Source organism: Schistocerca cancellata, chromosome 2, assembly GCF_023864275.1.
Source record: "Schistocerca cancellata isolate TAMUIC-IGC-003103 chromosome 2, iqSchCanc2.1, whole genome shotgun sequence".
Lineage (NCBI taxonomy): Eukaryota > Metazoa > Arthropoda > Insecta > Orthoptera > Acrididae > Schistocerca > Schistocerca cancellata.
In genome coordinates this window covers 123,820,044-123,827,623 of record NC_064627.1, presented here as the reverse complement: position 1 = coordinate 123,827,623, position 7,580 = coordinate 123,820,044, and the positions used below count along the sequence as shown (strand labels likewise).

Below are 7,580 nucleotides of genomic sequence, written 5' to 3'. Positions count from 1 at the left end.
TGCTAGCCCTTAGATTCGATCAGAACGCCTCTACAGATATTCCGAACTTCGAAAGCTTTGTGACACTTATTTCAGTTGATTAAATTGGAATCCGTACGATCCCGTTCTGAGCACCGACCGTTGAGTATAGACAATGGAGAAAAGAACAGTAGTCGATCGTGATCAATTACTGTTCTTTTCTCTCAGACTTATTTACATTTTATCAGCTTCTTAAAGCGTAAACAATGATGAAATTTGGGTGTTGTAGCACTGTAGGAAACACTGAAGATTTCTTTTATGACCTGAACATGCCCAAAATCCTTGAAAACATCTTTGTAAGCGTTTCCACATTACGAAACAGAAACTTTATCAAGCTCTCAAGCACCTGAGGATTTCCGTAATGTGACGTCTTCCTGTAAACAACGTGCTTCTGCTGTTTCCCGTTTCCTGTTCATATCCTCCGACGAAGGCTCCTGTCAGTACCTCCGGAAATCAGCTGTCACCTCTTCATCCTGGCACAGTGATATAAAGGTGCAACGTCGTTGCTGTTCGATAGGTGTCACAGGGGCAGAAAACACAGCGCCAGCATCCGGTGCTGTTGTTGGTAAGTTAGTTATTTACGGATTTCATAGATTGTATTCACAATAAACATTAACGTGCGATAGTTATTGGAACAATTTACCCATATATTTTTGTGACATGATGACCATTTACAATGCTGTTCTGTGTACATGAGGAAGGTTGTCGATGTATGAAAAGTATTGTTCTTCTAAATGAAACTGACACTTAATACGATTTTATGGTTCAGTATGATTGACATGTGTCTTGCAGTGGCCAATTTTTCGTGCTAGATGATGGTCAGCGATCGAAACCTATAGCAAATTAATAAATTGTCCTAATCCAGCCAAGTGCCACGAATTTCTTGAAAGAAGTAAATAGCTGCCACCATTCAAGAATGTATCTCTGATGTAAAGAGACATATCTAGGTATAATAACCTTATCTACATTTGAAACACTACTGTTGTTTCTGAGACTTTTTAGTTTAGTTGGCATATTGTCAGAAGTTTTACTCTGCCTGTTTCACTCCGCTTTGAGTCAAAGGTTGAGCCTTGTAAGACGTCCCCCCACGTCGCTCCATTTAAAATGTTTATTTAACGGTTGTAAATCTAATCAAGGCCATTGGAAAAGATTTTGTTCTGAGCTGACAAGTAACATACAGGTACATAATGGCAGGTTCATAGCTGTAACGTATGCGTAGTACCAATCAAAGGACCCTATTTCCATCTTCTGATATAGTTTGCAGCATGATTATTGAAATTTAATGGACAACATAAATACCTTGGTTCATTTAAGAATCAAACCAAAAACATCTGTAATTAAAGTCACTTTTTATTAGATAACGATTTCAGCCTAATAATGTTTTAGTTCTCCACTCACATTGTCTTTCCAAAACTATCTATGCTCTTGTTAATGTCATTTTGGAATATACCCATGAAATGTACAGAATCTTAAATCCGAAACTGTTTAAGACAAATACCATTTCTTTTATTACTGTTAAACACTTGGGCAATCTGCATCCGATACAATTTCCTCGGTACCTTCTTATTCCGTTACTTCCCCCTGAATCCTTTAAATAATACTTTCTTCGTGTCGCACTTCCATGTTTTATCATCTGTCAGAATTTATTTCTGGGTATTACCCTGGATATCATACTAAGGTTTAGAACACACTGTATGAGTTTGAAAGGAAATCTCTGCAGCAGGAAGAACATCTTGAACAAGCTGACAAGCTCTCCGTGGGGAGAAAATCCCGTCATCTGTGTTGGAACTGTTTCTCTGTGGAAGAGTGTGGAGCACCAGTTTGGGAAGGGTCGGATCACACCAGGCATGCGGACGAGGCATTAAACGAATCAGTCCGCTTAGTTACAGGGTGCCTCAGACCAACCACAGGCCCAAGAGCTACCTGTTGGCCAGCACTGCACACCCACCCATAAGCAGCATAGTGACAGGAGAAACAGAACGGAAGAAGCAGACTGAAAACCCAAAACACTTGCAGCATTTCGCCTTAAGTCTAGGAAAAGGTTGTTTTTTTTATGCGAAAGCTAGTATAAGACTCAAGCCAGATGTTACGACTTTTTTTCCAGTGGTAAGAAAGTGCTCTTAAGCAACAAGGCTTCACTTTCAAGGGGAAAATTAGATGCTGTTACCGCTTGCCCCACGCTGCTCGGAGAATACTTAATAGATTGAGAACAGGAGTCTCTCAAGATACAGAAAAAATTTGGTCATACGTGGACTTGAGGGGAAGATTAAATGCAGCTGGGAAGCAGTCCAGATACCTAATCACCTACTAGTATATCAAAACTTGAACGATTCCTGTACACACAAGGGAAAATCACAATGCACGCTCCTCAGATTTAATGATAAGATGGCCCGTTGGACAGTCCCTCAAAAACTGAACAGAGATCACGCATAAAAACGGGCAGAAGGTGTACTGAACTGTGGGAAAAGGAGCAAAATCGAAACAGCGAACCGTCCAAGTCTAAGGTGTACAATATCGTGCGAATTCAAAACAGTCATAGTATCGTGGTCATGTGGTCACGGTGTTGGACTGCGAAGGGAGACATCCGTGTACAAATCTCCCCCGTATCCCATATATGTTACTAAATTATGAAGTGTCCGTCCGGTCATTGATGTGTCTATTAGCTGCATTTAAATATGTGTCTGTGTCGTGGTGTAATGATCGTTTACATCAGTGAGGTACTCCTGTTTGTTCTACACAAGTACCACATGTTATGACTCTTGCGTTCCATTTTGGAAATTTTGGCTCTTGGATTCCTTTTTTGTAACATAGTTCACACCCGTTCGTTTGTTGTTTTCAAGTCTGTGAGACGTCTATGCGGCACCTGGCATGCTCTCACTATTCATCACATTTACTTGTGACGGTAACACATACTTACCACATGACTCGTATTCCATTACCAATGTATAGAATGACAACTGCCAAGACTACAGAAGGAGAACAGATACGGTAATGACCAAACGGAAAATTCATAATTGTGCAAAAAAAGGGGTACGGGGGAGATTTGAACGCGGATCTCCCGCTTTGCAGTCCAACACCGTGACAACACAACGACGACGCCGTGATTCTCGCAACTCGCTCGATGTTGCAAATCTTTCGCTTGGACCGTTCACTGATTCTATTTTGCTTCTTTTTCCTCAGTTGGTTATACCTTCCTCCTATTTTCATGCTTCATCTGTGCCCAGTTTTTGAGGGGCTGTCCACTGAGCCATCTCATCACTAAAACTGAGGGGGGTGAGGTGGGGTCCGCAGCTCGTGGTCGCGCGGTAGCGTTCTCGCTTCCCTCGCCCGGGATCCCGGGTTCGATTCCCGGCGGGGTCAGGGATTTTCTATGCCTCGTGATGACTGGATGTTGTATGATGTCCTTAGTTTAGTTAGGTTTAAGTAGTTCTAAGTTCTAGGGGACTGATGACCATAAATGAGTCCCATAGTGCTCAGAGCCATTTGAACCATTTTTATGGTGAGGTGGGAAGTTTCCCTTGTCAGAAAGATTTTTTAACTGTCACCGTAAAGTGCACAAAAGTTGCGGAATTGCGGAGAGGAAAAGTGTGATGTCTTTCTCCCAGACATGGAAAGTGAATAAGTATTACAGTCGCTTTTAACATTCATAACATCAAAAATCGTTTCACTGTAAATTCTGTCTACTTCTCATCGCACCACACATCCCTTACACGGCTCTCGGCTACACACTTCTTCTTTGTCTTTGAGGTCTTATTCCCGCTGCAATGCGGGTCGGCCTTGTTACTATTGATTTGGCAACGTTAGTTGCAGAGGGTGGCTGGATGCCCTTCCTGCCGCCACCCCAACCCCCCGGGACAGAAGAAGTGGACCCCAGCTGTCTGCATCTAGTGTAAGCCATAGGATAGTGCGAACCCTTTTCAAATGTCTGCGAGTCGTGTAACTGAGGCGGAACATGGCGACCAGCCCTGTATTCACCTATCAGGATGTGGAAAACCGCCGAAAAACCACATCCAGGCTGGCCGGCATACCGGCCCTCGTCGTTAATCCGCCAGGTAGATTCGATCCGGGGCTGGCGCGACTACCCGAGGCCAGAAAGCAGCGCATCACCGCTCTCGGCTACCCTAGCAGGTGTGTTCTCGGTTACACACTGATTCCTCGAAAACGCTGGCGCACTAAGCTCGAAAAACCAGCGCTGTCGAGATGACGATGCACAACGAATATCCGTCTGCCAAACAATTTAATACCCTGGTGGCCTGTAGCCTTTAATACTCCAATTTTCCTTACAGTATCGGTGTCATTATTACTTACTAACACGAAATGATTGTTGGTAACCACGCGTAAATTTAGTTCGGCAATTAAATTAATAATCCCAACTACTTAAAGACCTCTTGACCCTTGTGATTGGTGGTACCTGTAATACAGAACGCGACTTCGAATGCGCCAAGCAAACACTATCTGATCAAAAGTGTCCGGACAGAGCTGAATTGATCACCAGATGTCACGAGAAGCGGACCCGCCAGTATAAAAGGAGATCGGGAGTACCGTGTTGTCAGCAGAGAAGCAGTAAACAGTTGAATGGTCGGCAAGGACCTAAAAAGTGCACTCGTCATTGGATCTCATCTAATAAGTCTATTGAGACATTTCAACCCTTGTAAAGCTGCCTGAGTCGACTAATGGTGACGTGATTTGTGAAATGAAGACACGTAGCATCAACCACGGACCTCGTATACTGAAGGACAGAGACTGTCGGGCATTGCGGAGGGTAGGTGTAAAAAAAAAAAAAAAAAAGTCGTGTATGACGTCAGTGAAAGGAATCACTCGTAAGTTACAAAGTGATACCGGCAGTTCAGCTAGCACAATGACGGTGAGTAACTCCGCCACTGACACTGGATGACTGGAAACAATTGACTTGGTGTGATGAATCGCGCTGTGCCTTGTGGCAGCTCGATAGCAGGTTTTGGGTTTCCGAATCCCTGAAAAACGTTACCTGCCGTCAAGTGTAATGCCAACAGTGAAGCACGGAGCTGATGGTGATACGGTATGGATGTGTTTCTCGAGATTAGTGCATAGTCTCCTTATTGATCTTAAGAAAACGCTGAATGTGAAAAGTTACGAACACAATTTTAAATCATCGTATACTGCGTACATCAGCGGAACAGTTACGCAGACGATGATAGCGCGACAGTACACTCTATCATACAGTAGCATGTGTGAAGCACTGGCCTGCTCAGAATACCGACCTGAACCTATTGGAACACCTTTGGGATGAGTCAGAAAGTCGACTTCACTTCAAACCCTGGCTCCAACATCACTACCTTCTCTGGTTTCGGTTCTTCAGGAAGAATGTGCTGACGTTCTTCTATATACATTCATCTATACCTACATGGATACTCTGCGTATCACATTTAAGTGCCTGGCAGAGGGTTCATCGAACCACCTTCACAATAACTATTATTCCAATCTCGTACAGCGCGCGGAAAAAACGAACACCTATATCTTTCCGTACGAGCTCTGATTTCCCTTATTTTATTATGATGATCGTTTCTCCCTATGTAGGTCGGCGTCAACAAAATGTTTTCGCATTCGGAGGAGAAAGTCGGTGATTGAATTTTCGTGAGAGGGTTCGTCCGCAACGAGAAACGCCTTTGCTTTACTGACGTCCAGCCCAATCCTGCATCAATTCAGTGAGACTCACTCCCTTATTTCGCGATAATACAAAACGTGCTCCCACCACCGCGCAGCAGTATTCTAAAAGAGGACGGACAAGCGTAGTGTAGGCAGTCACCTTAGTAGGTCTGTTACATTTTCTAAGCGTCCTGCCAATGAAACGGTCTTTGGTTAACCTTCCCCACAACATTTCCTATGTGTTCCTTCCAATTTTAGTTGTTCGTAACTATAATTCCCAGGTATTTAACTGAATTTACGGCCTTTAGATTTGATTGATTTATCGTGTAACCGAAGTTTAACGGCGTCCTTTTAGCATTCGTGTGGATGACCACACTTTTTCGTTATTTACGGTCAATTGTCAATTTTTGTACCATGTAGATATATTTTGTAAACCGTTTTGCAATTTATTTTGATTTTCTGATGACTTTACTAATCGAAAAACGACAGCGTCATCTGCAAACAACCTACGACGACTGCTCAGATTGTCTCCTAATTGGTGCATAGAGATAAGGTACAGCAAAGGGCCTATAAAACCAGCATGTGGAACGCCGGAAATCATTTCTGTTTTACCTGAAGACTTTCCGTCAATTAATACGAATTGTGACCTCTCTGACAGAAATCACGAATCCAGTCTCGTAACTGAGACGATATTCCACAAGCCGGTAATTTCTCTATAATCCGCTTGTGTGGTACAGTGTCAAAAGCCATCTGGAAATCTAGAAACACGGAATCAACTTCAAATTCATTGTCAACAGCACTCTGCACTTCGTGTGAGTAAAGAGCTAGTTGCGTTTCACAAGAACGATGTTTTCTAAACCCATGTTCACTGTGTGTCAATAAACCGTTGTCTTCAAGGTAATACATAATGTTCGAATACAGTATATGTTCCAAAATCCTGCTGCATGTCGACTTTAATGATATGGGCCTGTAATTTAAAGGATTACTCTTACTGCATTTCTTGAATATTGGTGTGACCAGTGCAACTTTCCAGTCTTTGAGTACGGATCATTCTTCGAGTTTTGATGCTTGTTATTAGCTTATTTGTTGCTATATAGGTCAAGTGTGTTTTCACAACCGTTTAATATTTGTTTTGGCTCATGAACTAACTGCTCGAAATAATTTTCAGAGAATGCATTTAGCACAATCTCGGATGATTTTTTATGCGTACCTTCGGATTTACACATGTATTTTCGCCAAAATATGGAGCATAAATTAATGTCGCCACCAACTATAATTGTATGAGTCGGGTACATGTTTGAGGTTAGACTCAAGTTTTCTTTGAACCTTTCTGCACTTGTATCATCTGAATTTGGAGTCTGGTAAAAGGTTCTAATTATTATTTTATTCCGATTACCAAGAATGACCTCCGCCCACACTAACAAAAGCTATCTACTTTAATTTCGCTACAAGATAAACTACTTATAACAGCAACAAACGTGCCACCGCCAACTGTGTTTAGCCCATCCTTTCGGAACACCGTTACATTTTTCGATAAAAATTTCGGCTGAACTTGTTTCCGGCTGTAGCCAGCTTTCAGTGCCTACAACTTTTTGAGCATCAGCGCTTTCTATTAGCACTTGGAGCTCTGGTACTTTCACAACACAGCTACGACAATTTACAACTGTTATATCAATGGTTCCAGTATCTACATTCTTCCTGTATTCGGCCTGCACTCTTTGAGACTGTTGCCCTTTATGTGTTTTCCCGAGACCCTCCAACATAAAAAACTGCCCAATCGACGCTACACAGCCCCTGCATTCCGCGTAGCCGCCTCCTGCGTGTAGTGGACTCCTGACTTGTTCGGAGGAAGCCGAAACCCAAACGCCCTGTGGTGCAAGTCGAGGAATTTGCAGACACCTCATTGAAGGTGTCTCCAGCAGAGTTCAAGTTGTCAT

The 7,580-nt window shown here is 42.8% G+C and overlaps 1 protein-coding gene across 1 annotated transcript in view; it reads left to right on the top strand.

Moving 5' to 3' along the window:
• Positions 1–452: 452 nt before the first annotated feature.
• LOC126143997 (uncharacterized) overlaps positions 453–7,580 on the top strand; it is a 43,124-nt gene continuing 35,996 nt past the window's right edge. Inside the window, exon 1 of the mRNA XM_049915463.1 lies at positions 453–583. The gene's annotated coding sequence lies outside the window, so the exon portion shown is untranslated. The remainder of the gene's footprint in view (positions 584–7,580) is intronic.